We start from the raw sequence: 14,385 nt of genomic DNA on the forward strand, positions 1-14,385 counted from the left end.
TCAATTATCCATTAAAAAAATAAGCCAACAAATCATGCTAGTTCTGTCAGTGAGTCAGAAAGCATCTTCCTGTATTTGAACAAATCCCTGATGAATTTAAGGGATGTTCTGTGATCCTGCTTCTGAAGAACAGTCTTCATTTAATCTGTTCACTCTTTGCTCTCAAAGCAGCGGGGTTTGCCATGCTGAGGCTGGCACATGGCCCCAGGTGTCTGCAGGGACCATGCTCCAGGACCAGCCTTCTGAGAAAGGCACCACACCCTGAGAGCTAGAGCAGAGGTCAGCCAGCTTGGACCCTGATACCAGGTCAGGTGTGACCAAGGATTAAGGCTTGCTTTTGGATGGTGGGTTTCCCAGGTATTGCAGCTGGATATCAGACTGTGGACAGTGTCACAGCTAAACTGTTTCTGTAGATTAGAGTGAACTTATTCTCTGAGTGGTCCATGTTTTCTTAGTTTTTCTAGTAAAGAACTTACAGCACCTCTCTTCTCACAATTTGATCCTGCTTGCTGGGAAGAAGGCATTTTTTGTGTAACAGTATCAGCTGCAGACTTACTAATGATGCATCCTCCTCACATTTTTCCCTGTCCTCAGATGTTTTCTGCATGGTGGGGAAGATAGGCAGATTGGGAAAGTGACACTTCATGTGAATGGAGGATGGTATTCATTTTTACAATTTCCAGAGTCTTTGTGTCTCTAATAAAAAGGAGTACAGAAAGCTATTTGTAATCGTATTAACATGTATGTTTTGTCACTTTTATTTATATTAATTTATTACGGCTCTGGAAATCTGAATTTGTGAATTATTTCCTCCTCATGTATAAAGCAAATATACAGACCCATCAAAATAAATAAGCAGAAAGGACTGGGCTATGCTGTGGGGAAAAGGTGTCCAGTTCATGACAGGCAAAGGATCTGTCATTGCTTCAGATGTAGATAACAGCAGCCTTTCAGCCCGCTTCCAAAGTGCAGAGGTACAACTTTTACCTCTCCAGCAATTAAAAAAATACACTAGCCAGGATATGAAATACATTTGCAATGACTTAAAAGACATAAACCTGAAATGGAAATGAAAAGAAACAAGAATTGTTCAGGATAAAGAAAGACGGGGTCGACTGAAGAGCCATTTAAAAGATGGTTTATTTCAAAATCAGTCTCATGGAATAATCACATTAGAAGCCTTGTATCAGAAGCCATTATAATTCTAGTTACAATGTCTTTAATAAATTTCTTATTCTGAACTTCCACAAAACTCGCTAGCACCTTCATGACTAATCGTTAATTGCTACATTTTACTTTTTCTATCCAATCATATAACTCTACAAAAACTTACTGCTGTATCTTCTACTTTTATCAACTCTATAACAAGTTCTATTGCTAAACTTTAATTGTATTCTACTATCTTGCTTAGCATATTCGTTCTCTTATATGAGGCCTTAAAACATATTTCTGCTTAAACTACACATCTTTATTCTTATTTAATCTCTGTTCTAATTTTAGTCTATTCTAAACCTTCAAGCCTTCTCCAAGGTCTAAGGTCAAACACTGTATCCATCTCTATCTCTGAGCTTGTATGCTCAAGGCCTTGGAAGCTTTCTGTGCCTGCATTTCCCACAAAGAATTCCTCCAAGTGAAAAACTAGAGACAGGTGAGAAGTCAAAATGTAAGCAAGCAGGTTTGTCACGTAAGCAGTTCTTCCAGGCTCTAGATTAGTTATTTTTCTGTTTTAAAAACTGTGGGTTTTCTTAATTTTTTTTCCTGCTTAAATGTTTATGGGTGTTTTCTTTAAACTGTTTAAAACTAGCTTCAATAGTTAAGTACAGGGAAAAACTAAGAGAACAAGTAATGCTAAGCAGAGTCACCCAACCAGCCTGTGTGAAGATACTTCCCTGCATAAGTACTTTAGGTAGGAAAAACCCACTAAGTACCTTTGAGGACTAAACTGAGAAGTCCAATGTTGAAGATTTTGTTGGAAGCAAAGATCTGCTTGGTGGAAGTAATCTGTAGACACCCCCTTTTCTGATCTCATTTTCCCCTGGTAAGACAGCCAGTAAGACAGGCTTTTTCTCTCACCAGGTATTTATCAATATTATTAGGGCAGGAGAGGAAGAACAGTCTCATATTCTGAAGCTGAGTTTCTGTAAAGAAATAGGAACCTGACTTTTTGATTCCCTCAGAAGAGCTGTTTTTGTAGTGTAAAAACATGGAGCTCCCACTGGTGTCCACTGGAATTTGCTGAGTTTCTAAAAACTGCCTTTTGACAGCATCAATAACCAGGCATACGAAGCATCTCTGATGCCTTCCTGGCTGTAGCAGTTTGTTTATCCAGTAGCACTGAGAGAATAACATGCCTATATCTCTTTGTAAGGAGGCTTCCAGGAGCTGCCTGCAGCTTAAGACACAGGCAGTGTTGGTGGCCCTTTGGCATAGATGCAGGTTCAGTCTTGTCATCAATGAGGAGTGGGAGGCAGTGTAAGGGACTTTCTAAGAGCATCCTCAAAGGGCTCTAATGTGATATATGCCAGCTAAGAGTTTCTTGTAACAGCAATTGTCACATAAAAGAGAGACTGCAAGTGAATACAGAGAGATAGGCGGTTACAAGTAACATGCACCTGGCAGTGCAGATGCTTCCAGCCAGCTCTTACACTACTCTAAATCAGTACAGTTCCAGAGCCAAGAGTGGCTTTGATGCTTGCTTTCTCATTATTAAACATTAAAATAGTATTTGCTGCTGGTTCTATCCTAAAAGTCATCCAGACTAGAACTTCAGGTGCTGCACTTTGGTATGAATCATAGCGTAAATATTGCCACAGTCACTGCTTGTCACAAACAGGTTTATTTCAAAATGGCCATTGCCAAATTCCTCCTTTGTTTGGCTGTTTTACAATTCTTCCTTGATTCCTGACAGCACACTTGCAGCTGAGAGGTGAGAGAGATGGTCTTGGTTTTGTCTCTCATCACCCTTGGAGGCACAATCTGTACAATTTACCAGTGAAAGAAGGTGAGGGCTCTCTCATATGACCATTCCATAAGATAAACAAACATGCTGATTTCATGCAGTCTTTTTTTTTTTTTTTTTCGCAATATAACCACAAATCTATTACATCCGATTTCCTGCACAGCCTGTGTGCAATGCATTCGGGTAAAATAAGGGGAGGTGTCTGGTGCAGGGAGACCCTGGCGTGCACTGCTGCACTGACTTAAGTCTCTGCTTGGGGACAGCATTGCACAATCATCAAACTGCATAGCAAAGCTTGCCCTGACCCCATCTCCTCCCCTCTCTCACCTCCTGTCTGTCTGTACAGGGGCTTCTGAGGAGATACAGAGGGCATTGCAACAAGAGGGACACATCTCTCATCAGACCTCCAGCCATCCCACTCTCCCTTTGCAACACCGTGCCTTCAGGCTGTCAGCCACAATAAGAATCTGGTAAACAAGAGCACAAATCAAAAAACAACATTGTGACCTATTTAATGGGAAAAAGACTATGTCGACCCAAGCTACTGGCAAAACTAGTTTCATTTGCAATAGCTGCTAGCCAAGTAAGTCATGTGTGGGCACATGCATTTAAAGTTACTGTGCTAGCAGGGCTCCTGCTGCACAGTTTTAAACATCTGTGTGAAGTCTTGGTTGGATAAGAATGCATCTAGGCACATGCTGCTTCTGCAGCACAAGAGTCTGAGAGTTGTTCTCAAAGGGAAGCATGATGCCTTTCTTGATCAAGCATTCTAGGAACTTTATCTGCCCATGATAGTGGCGTGTGGATGTACCCCTCTGACCAGGCTCAGTGCCAAAGAACACACTATAGAGGACACTACTCTCCACTCCATCTTCTGCTGAGTGCTTTCAGTTACCTCCTCCATGTAGACAGAGAGCTGGGCAACAACATGAGAAGAAGGAAAGGAAAGGTTTGCAGGGATGTTTACAGCACAGACAGCACAGGGGGATGGCTTTTGGGTCAAAGAGAAGGGGGACAGGCAACAAACCAAACACATCTATTCCAGTCTGAGAATCTCCAAAGAAATCAAATTATTCCAGCAACAAAAGAAAACTTAACAGAGACAGTAAGACAAGAAAGTGTAAAGCAAGGCCCAAAGACATGTGAAGAAAAAATAAAAGCCATAAGAAGGTCTATGTAAAACAGCAGCTTTGATCTTCTGCCCTAACCCTGCCGGTTTCCATGTACAAGTAATGTGACTGCTAATCTCATCTGTGAGTGGCATAGCTTCATCAACTCTTGCCTGAAGAAAATGTTCAGCTTGTGATGCTAATTTAAGCCCTCAATTTGGACCTTTTGGACACTGGAGATAGATACATACACACTTGTACAGGTTGAAGCAAAACACTAGTGATCCTCGTACACTTCATTGCAGAAAGTAACCCTGGCAAAAGCTGCTGTGTGGTCTTCACAGTAGCTTTGGGACAGGAAGAAAATTTCTTAGCAGTTCACTTGGCCTCCATAGTATACAATTTGCTTACACAACTCTTGGAAATTTGTTAATTTCTCAAGTCAGGTGTCAAAAAATGTCAGTTTACTCTCCATTTAGTCTTCTGAGAAATACTGTCTTAAATTATACACTCTTCAAAAGACACTTTATTTAGTAGACTGCATATATGTGCCCTATAATTAGTTTTTTATTTTAGTCTTCCTGAAATTTAGTACAGTGCTGGGGAAAAAAATGATGCAGCGCATTACAAGAGCATAAAAGACTTAGTGTTATCAGCTATTCCCCAAGCAGAAAAAAATAATTCTTCCATCCCACTGAAGCAGAGAGCTTAGGTATTTAGGGTTTAGTCCTGCAAACATTCAAAAGTGTGTGTGTATATGTGTGTGCATGTGTGTGTGTATTTTATTCATGTGAATAAAATGTGAATTGACAGAATTATATGAGACCATTTCTGTGGATAATAATACAAGGCATGGTTTTTCAGTGTCTTCAGAAAATGACTGGAGGTTCCTGCCAAGTGTTGTAGAAATGCCATCCACAGAAATGGGAAAGTCTTCTATCTCTAAAAAGTGTATTGAATAATACACTTTAATACACAATAATACACAATAATAATACTAATTGCATACTCAGGCAATATATTGACGTTTAGTGATGATTCTTTCATCTTAACTGCTTTTCTAAGAGTCTTTCTTAGGAAAACTATTGATGTTTATTGTCACTGTCAGTTTCTGCTGCTGATGAGAAGCACATTGTCACATCACACCTGGCAGTCTCAGGATGCTCAATCTTTAGCAATTTCACTTACCCCAGACTTTACCTAATCAGAAACAGCCAAAGAGAAAAGCAAAACTCATCCTGCCTTTGCCTCCTTCTTTGTCTGTAGGATGTCTGCTTGCAGTGCAAAGTCTTGAGCTCCATAGGAACAAGGATATTCCACTGCCCATTTACTTCAGCATACTTCAGTTTCTTTACATAGGAAGTGTTCTTCTTAGCTACAGTTCATCAATTCCAAGAATCCATCAGACTTCAGTAATAACACAGAGGTATCTGTGGGATCTTTTGCAAATAAATGAGAGAGCAGCTGTGGAGATAGATGTCAACATGGATGGCAGAAAAAGTAGTGTAAGGGCAGAACCAATGCATTTTCTTTATGTTGGAACTCACTTTTGTCTCCTGTTCATTCTTTTCTCTCTGTATCTCTTCCCATCCTCACTTGGCAAGCTGTGCCAGATTGGAGCTATAGATGCTCAGATCAGGGAACACTGCAGTGCAGCTGCCAAGCACTGGTTTGTGGCAGCTGTGGTCTCCCTGGCTTTCCCCCAGCAGAGGCTCTGGTTTGGTTTCTTCTCTCCTCTGAAAAAGCTGCCTTCCAGGCAAGTTGGAGATTTCTCCCTTTCACACCTGACTCGTGATGGCCAATCACAAGATACAAGATTTCATCAAAAGATACAGCAGGGAAATAGACACGTGGATGATATGGTGCCCTTGGTCTTATATTGTCTAGGGAAAAAACAAGCACAAGGTACTGATGATCTGACTAAGGGAATGGAAGCAGGACAAGTGTGAATCTCACCATTTATTCTGCATTGCCTACCTAACAAAACTCTTACACAAAACTCTTACTCACACACTTTCAGCTCAGCCTACATTAGGATGCACGGTAAGGCACTGTGTGCTTCACTATGATTCATGTGAAACTTGCAGATTTTCTTGACTTAGGAAGGTTGTTTGAGAAATGTGAGGTAGCCCTGGTGGTTCCCAGAACCAGTGGGAGAGAGGAACAAAATGGAAATACAGAGAAAACAGGCAACAAGCAAATGAATTATGCATATACACAATTGCAAGTACATAACTGAACGTAAGGATAAGGTTGTCCAGGGACCTGAGGATAAAACTGTTCCTTCATATCTCCCTTGCTTAGTATTCATAAAGAGCTACCCACAGCCCTAGTATCTGCAGTATTATAAAAAAACTCACTGCACCCTACAGCTGAGAATGTACCTTTGCTACATTCGCCGGCTGTGACTGTACCTGTGCTCCAGTATGTGAGAACAGTATACTCTTGGATTTCTCTGCTTGAGGAAGAGAACAGCAAAAGGGCAGCCAAGACCTCACTGGGCCATGTCTGTAGTGAATTTAGGATGTGGAACTACATCTGAGCTGAACCGAATTACAAATGCAGTAGATGAATTTTTTATTTTCTTTCCAGTGTTTTGCATAAAAAATGCTTCAAGCCCTTGTTAAACATACTTAAACATATCAAACATAGCAAACAAAACATAGCAATTCACCTTTAAAAAAATTAAAATCAAATTTTGGCTTTCATCTTCTTCCACTAAAGTTTGGGCAGTACTGCAGCAACACATATGCTGATTTGTCAGCCCAGAAAATTTGTTTCTGCAACCAGGCTCTACCTAGGAAAATATGTAGAAACAAGTTCTGACAGCTGTGTGGAGGTCTTATAGAGAACTAGTCCTGAATTATTTTCAGGCTTGATCCCCTACTCCCTCACAGGTCTCGGTTAACAAAGTATTTTTAGTTAATGTTCGTGGAAGATAAATTTAATCAATGCAAAATATTGCTTTTAGTAGTGATACCAATACAGTGAGGTGTTTTTTCATCTCTTTTTTATTTTGCTTTGATTATCTTCAGTCAAGATCTAGCCAAAACCACACAATGTGCATTAACACAATATCTAGGGTGGCTGCTGACCTCTGCTTTTCTCAAAGGATAGTGAGTGATAAGGTAAGGCTAACACTTAATGAAATCAAATTCAACAGAGTGAATGGTCTTGGTAATAAAGCTTGGGGACAGGGGGAGGAAGAGCTTATTTTTGCTATTGTTATTTTGAAGAATTTGAGGCATAAAAGAGCCCTAAAATGGACTATGAGCTGACTTGATGGGTGGAAAAGTCAGGGGAAATATTAAAAAATCACACATATTCTGCTTAAGCCAACTATCAGTCACTTCTAGCAACTCTGTCCTTTGTCTTCATTTTCACTCTGCGTCAGGAGCTGTCAGCACACAACCTCAGTCATCTGAGGGAAGATTAGGAGAAAGACCACTGGCGGCAGAGGGGCTCGGGGCTGAGGAGATGGACTTCTGCCTCACTGAGGTTACTGCAGGAGGAGCAAACAACCTCTGTGGCACTGGGTTCATACAGGATCATCAGACAGACACAAAATTCTCCTTGAGTCCAGGTGAAAAGGGCATGTTACAGCCAGAGCTAAAACATGTAGACATATCCACGCTAGACATTCCGGTATCATTTAAAAATATGTTCATATCGATTCCGGTTTGAAAGCTAACAAGAAAAGCCAGACAGTTGTCTGAGTCAAAATTTTCTAAACTATTTACAATGGTTTGCAGAAGCACAAACATCATAATCAAACACTGAAAGATTTATACTTCTCTGAAAGATTTTTTTTGATGACTCTTTGATTTAATGTCTCCAGCCCCCTTCAGACAAACAAGGCAACGGAAGACTTGCATACTGGGCAATAGACAATGTAATTCTTAAATGTGGCCAAGTACAGGAGGAAGTATAGGCTTGTCCCAGCTGGACTTTGCCACTTCTGCTTGGCTTTTCTTTCAGTGAGAAGTAAAGAAGAAGAGAAAATAGCTTTCTATATGGTATTAGAAATCTTACTAGATAACTCAACTGAGTCTCATCAGTATTTGATTAGAGAATGCTGTTGTTTTATTTTTAAATACTGCTTCAAGGGGAGACATTTCTATGCTCCATTTATGATGGAGCATTTTAATTGAAATTATTATAGTACACTAAATACAGAACATCTCTGAAGTATATTTTTCCATTAATAACTAAACCTTCTTTCTAGGAATTTTAATTTACAATCCATGAATGGTTTAGGACAGTACAAACTCAGTTTATTGAACAACAGATGACATAATGTGTGTGATCTCAAATATGAGTTCTGGATACATTTTTTCATGAAACCCAGGAAGAAGATAGCTGTGCCAGTATGGAGGGGGTGTCCTTGCCTTGTTATAATGTAAGACTATTTAGAGTGGATGTCCAGCTGTGCTAATGTACTAATACTGTGTGAAAAAAAGTACAAAAAGTACAAAATTCAAGCTTATTTGCTAGGGAAAAAAATATATTTTTTTAATAATTACATTAGTATTTGCCATTGTACATATAATCAAAATGGTCACAAAATTAAGGGTGTTTTAGGTAAACTCTAGACTGCTAGTGTGTTGATTCTTTTGTATATTTCTTCACTTTCTTTCACCCTTCCTTCCTCTATGTCTCTCTTTATCATAGTATTTGGGGATTAACCTTTTGCAGACAGCTTGTGAATGGACCTAGTTCCAGATCCAAGTGTCAGGATTGAGGGCCTCTGAAAATTTGCACTGAAACCTGCACCAAGGAAAGCTTTTGTTAACAGACATGGTAGCTGGAGCAGACTGGAAATACCCCTAAACACAGCCTCTGTTTTGAGCAGTTACTTGTTTAGCCAAAAACAAAGTCCTTAAAAAAAGTCAGCTGGGGGAGAGGAAACAGGGGGATTGCAGTGTGTGCTCAAGTGTCTGCCCTTCATGCAAATGGGAGAGCTTGGGACCACTATCAGGGGGCCAGAGAGCAGAAGGCAACCCAGGTACACAGCACTGGGACAGCGTCTGAACAAAGGGGTTTCACCATCACCTTTCCAGCCATGAGCAAAGGCCAAATTTTTTGCATTAGATCATGGATATGGTCAGTAATGAGTTGTTTGCAGGCCAGTGTGTAAAACAGCTTATTTAGCTAATATCCAAGTCTGACTTTGAGCAATAGAGCTTAGGGAGGGTGGAATTTGCAGGTAGAGTACGTTGTAATGTGAATAGTGAGGCTTGGCTTGAGCAGGCCCCAATATTAGACACGCCAGCACAGCTGTAAGCTACTGTAGGCACCATCACGACCACTCCAGGTCAGCCCACTTTTCTGGCAATGCACACCCACTATGCGATAGCCTGCTATAAGAGCAGAGGAAGACTGGTGACAAGGATGAGAAGTGATTCTATGAATACTCTGTCAGTCACTCACTGTGATCTTCTGCAAGCCCAAGGGCAAGGTCTAGTAAAATCCCTGTGGATGTTTCCATATGGAGCAAGAGGAAATTGCATAAGCTTATATGTAGCTGCTCATGAGACAAGTTTGAGAAGCAGTGTTCAACCCTCAGGTCTGCAGCTGCTGCACTATGTATGGCCTTGTCATGGAGCCATCCAGACACTGCTGTGATGTGCCTTTCCTAAAGTATCTTGTTTCATGCTGGCCACTAACTAAATCAGCTTTACCTCATATCCAGATGAATGTCCTCTTGCACACACTCACTTTCAGTGGCAAATGAACAACCAGTGCAGAAGTCATTTGCCTTCTGCTGTGCTGTCCTGAAGCTTGTGGAATATATTTAGGATGCATCACGGGCTAAGGCTGACCAAAGGAGAGATCAAAAGAAATTCTGCTCTACTGATAGTGCAAAAATTCAAATCAAGAAAGTCCTTGGTGGCCACAAAAGTTCTACAAAAGACCTGGTGTAGCGTCTCTGCCACAGTGATTAAGAAGTTATTAAAATATTTGAAATTATAATGTAATTTTGGCAGCAATTGCCAGCATCCTGAGGATCAATGGGCTGACAATGCTTCAACTGAATTTCAGAGACTGACAAGGCAATGCACATTTCACTCATTTATATCACATGTATTCCCCAAACTAGGAAACCCTGGCACTTAGCTTGACTAGCAGAAATAGGAGAAGAGATGTGATGCATTACAATTTACCATGGCTAATCGTGGTATTGAAGAGCCTATAGAGATTTGTTCATAGTCATTAATTTGATTTCAGTGGCCACAGCTGCACATTACTGCTTCTTCTTTCCTCAGTCTTTCTGTTTGTAAAGCAGAAATAACAGCAGGTGTGAGTCACCACTGCTCTTACCACAAAAGCACATGCAGTCATTTTGCTCTTACCTGATTTTCAGGAAAACAAACTTTAGACCCGTATTCGATTGTTTCAATAGCCTCTCTGCTCTTCTGCAAGCAGCTTTTGTTTAACCTTCTCTCACATGATCTGTTAATGAAGCCCAGCCTGTAGCTTTTAAGTTTAAAAATAATTCCTCACCTCACTCACAGTCTCTAACCTTATCATGGGAAATACTTTCCAGCATGTCAGCTTGTACTTTAGACACTACAGCTCCAAGAGACAGATTTGTCTTTCATGCTGTGCAGCTGTTTACAATGGTTTGCAGAAGCACAAACATCATAATCAAACACTGAAAGATTTATACTTCTCTGAACTTTATTATTGTTTCCATCTCAAAATAGAAATGTTGGATCATTAAACCAAAACAAAATGTGATTTCAAATATTAAATAGTATGTGAAATCCTACCCACACCTTCTTTGAAATCTGTTCAAATGCTTTCACTGTGATCTGTAGAGTACTGATGGGCAGTAAAAAATTGATCTTGGTCAGAGGAATCTTACAATACTGACTGGATTTACAACTTCCAACTTGTTAGAGTAAAAGTTTAAATTAGGAGAGTCAGGAAGTGGTAAATACTTCTGAGAATTTTTTTAAAATATCCTTTTTAGTATAAGGAGGAAAAAACACCAATTACCTTTAAATTTTAGACAAACATCAATACAATGTGAAAATTATTCTAGATTTGTAAACTTCTGTATCAACAATTCATGACAATACTTCCTTGCATACTCCCACTATTTCCCCCCAGTTAGCTTTCAAATCTCCCAAAACACAGAACACAAACCACAGAAATTACCACCTGCCAGAAATCAGGAAGAGACATTGAGTAATGAATCAGGAATCAATCAAAGTTTCGAATTTTAAGCATGTGAGTTACACAATGGTCAAAGCTTCAAAGCTGACTTCTAACTCAGAATTTAACCTCTATAAAAAAAAAAAGGTAAAAGAAAAAGGAGAACAAAAGAGCTCCTTTTTCCCCCCACACATACAAAAAATACCTTCATCAAAAAACCTCACAGAAATAGAATATTGCTTATGAGAAACCCTAACCCTGAAGTAATGGAGGACCCCCACCCAGTCTTTCTTGCAAGGCAAGCAATCCCTTGCATCATCTCCCAACTCCTGTGACTGGGTGAGACATTGAGATGCAAACGAAGTCGTCTCTGTCTTGTGGCCCAGCAGAGAAGCTGGAATGTGGTTTCTTATCTAGCACTTGGGTGAGGAAATGGTGATTCTGATAGATCACAAGACCACTGGAAACAAAGAAGTTCAGAAGGATTGTGTCACTGCTCCTCAGCCATCTCCCAGGTCTTCAGAACACTCACAGAACTCTATCTGGGTTCCCTTGAAGCAAATGCCGCTTCCTTTTCTAACCTAATAATGATGCAACTAACCTCATTATGCTCCAGCTGAAGCAGTTTGAATCTTATATTTTACTAGGGAGAATCCAAAACAAAGATTCTTAAGAGGCTACTTATGAACAAATGTTGTTAATCCCAGAGGGACATTATAAACTCAGGAGCCACCTCAGATCTGTGGTGAGGAATGTCTAGGCTGGAGGAGAAAGTTGGTTATTTTCATGGAACTGCACAGAAGAGGAGAAACATCCATGTTTATTTGGTAGCCTTTTTCCCAGGCATGCTCAATCATGGTTACCTTTTAGGTAAAAAATATCTGCAGTTCCTAAAACTTTTCTGAATGTACCACTAATGGTAACTATTAAAGCAAGGACGTAGGGATATCCCTTCTGAAACTGTTTTCTCACATCCTCCCAGCTTTCTGAAGCAGTCACTCTGATTTTGGAAACTTACAATGCTTTATTTCCTACAAGAAGAACATTTACTATAAGGTAGAAGAAAATCATGATTATTTTTTGGAAAAGAAAGTTGGCCTGTATTTTTTAAAGTTTCATTTTCCTAAAGACAAATATGATTGGCATTTCTTACACACAAATCAGACTCTGGGATGTAAAATCAGCACAGTGTTCTCTGCAATGCAACTCTGATTTTCTAAACTGGATCAATTTTTGGGTAAACAGAAGTACATATGAATTTTTAAATTTGTTTTTATTTTCTTTTTTGTTTGTTTGTTGTTTTGTTTTGTTTAGGTAGCATCTAATGGAAGCTGGTCAGTAAAAGCCTGCTATGAAATAAAGTAATTTGCATTTTAGACTACAAAACACTGAAATACATCTTGACTGAGACCATACTCCTGTAGAAATCTATTCTTAAGCCATAGTGTAATATGGTGAAATGACAGAAACTAAATTGTAAGCTAGAGGACTTTAATATTTGTATAAAGAAACATGTTCACATGCATAGCTTTTTAAGTAAGCCAGTTCATTATTTTTATTTCAGGAACAAAAATCCTGAATTTAGTCTCAATAGTAATTGAGATCTCTAGTGCTTTGACTCAATAAAATAAATGTCCTACCATTGCTATTCAGATAAAATAGAATGCAAACAAGCCACTTGTTTTTACTTCAGTAAAGATCATGAGTTATCTTGAGATTGCTGGTCTAGGGGAGCTGCTTGTTCACACAGTCTTGTCACAGTTGAGTGTGACATAGCTTATTCTGCTTACGTTGCTCAGATGGTTTTCACATATTGCCAGCCTCCTGTAGCTTGGTAAGTCAATTGCCATTACAAAGGAGCTTAGCTTTTCTGATTGTTGAGCTGTCTTCTGGCAGATGCAGATTGGTCCCCTCCTCTGTGTATTTGTGCCAGGAGAACGAAGGCAAGGATTTAAAAGTACCAAAAAAGTTTCTAAAGTCCTGGATTCAAATAAGTAGATTGGTTCCAAAGGGTGAGAGAGTATTGTGCTGCACGCATGTGATGCAGCAACTAGTGCAGTACCAACCACACTTCAAAACTGCAGCAGCACATCTCAGGTTGATTAGATCTGTCCCTGGAGATTCAATGCTGAATTGACTCCTTCAGCTTCAGGGGCAACATACTGCTATGCAAGTTCTTGGCACTATTTAGAAATGTATAGACTCTGTTATCTGGTAACTTGTAGGGCCTGATAGCTGCAGTGGAGTTGGCAAACATTTTGGCTGTTGCAATGGTGACATGACTAGTTACTAAAGGTGTTGTTTCTGCCTCTTAGAAGAGTGGTATGGCTTTGGCAAAATACCTGGAGTTGTGCATATGTAGAGTTCCTCAAAAGCTGGGGTTTTTAAAAAAACAATTTGGAAAGTTATCCTCTGAAACTGAGAGATTTAAAGTAATGGACAAATGTCTTCCTTCCAAGTTTTGATCTTTGGATTATTGCAGACACATCGCTGACTACTGTGATTAGCATGGCTAGCTACATCTCTGGACTGGAAGGCTTCAGCTGAGCTTTTAAGCAGAAGAACTGAAGGAGCTCTTGATTTCACCCCTTCTCTCTGCTAACAGAGAAGGGGTGCATTGCTCAGTCCCTGCACAAGAGGTTTACAATATAGCAAAGGCTGCTACAGCTGGTGTGACTGCAGCATATTGTCACACAGCTGCACAGTTAGATGGAAAATTATTTCTATCACTATCTGCCCAGTTATTACCTGTAACTGCTGCCACTGTCCCTCTGTTCACTTCAGCAGACCATCACCCCACTGCGCTTACAGTTTGGCTTGTGAACACATCATGGTGCACAGGTAGGAGCAGCAGGGACAGTAACAGAGGCATGCCTAGTAGCTGTGTAACACAGTGTTTTTACCTTGCCTGAAATAATGAACAGCTGCTGCAACGTGACTGTCAGCGTTCATGTTGATGCATTATAATAAAATTCTCAGAGATGAAATGTGCATCCAGGAGTTGGAGGTGGTCCTAGTTCAGCTTCCTATCACAGGTTTCTAAATGGCCACTCTTGTGATGACCAAATTCTGACCATGGCGGTTGCTGTGCTGATTTCCCTCGCATATGCTCACATTTTTCCACCTGGGCTCTCAAATGTCCTTAGCAAAATATCT

This window comes from Molothrus ater, chromosome Z (assembly GCF_012460135.2).
Source record: "Molothrus ater isolate BHLD 08-10-18 breed brown headed cowbird chromosome Z, BPBGC_Mater_1.1, whole genome shotgun sequence".
Taxonomy (NCBI): Eukaryota; Metazoa; Chordata; class Aves; order Passeriformes; family Icteridae; genus Molothrus; species Molothrus ater.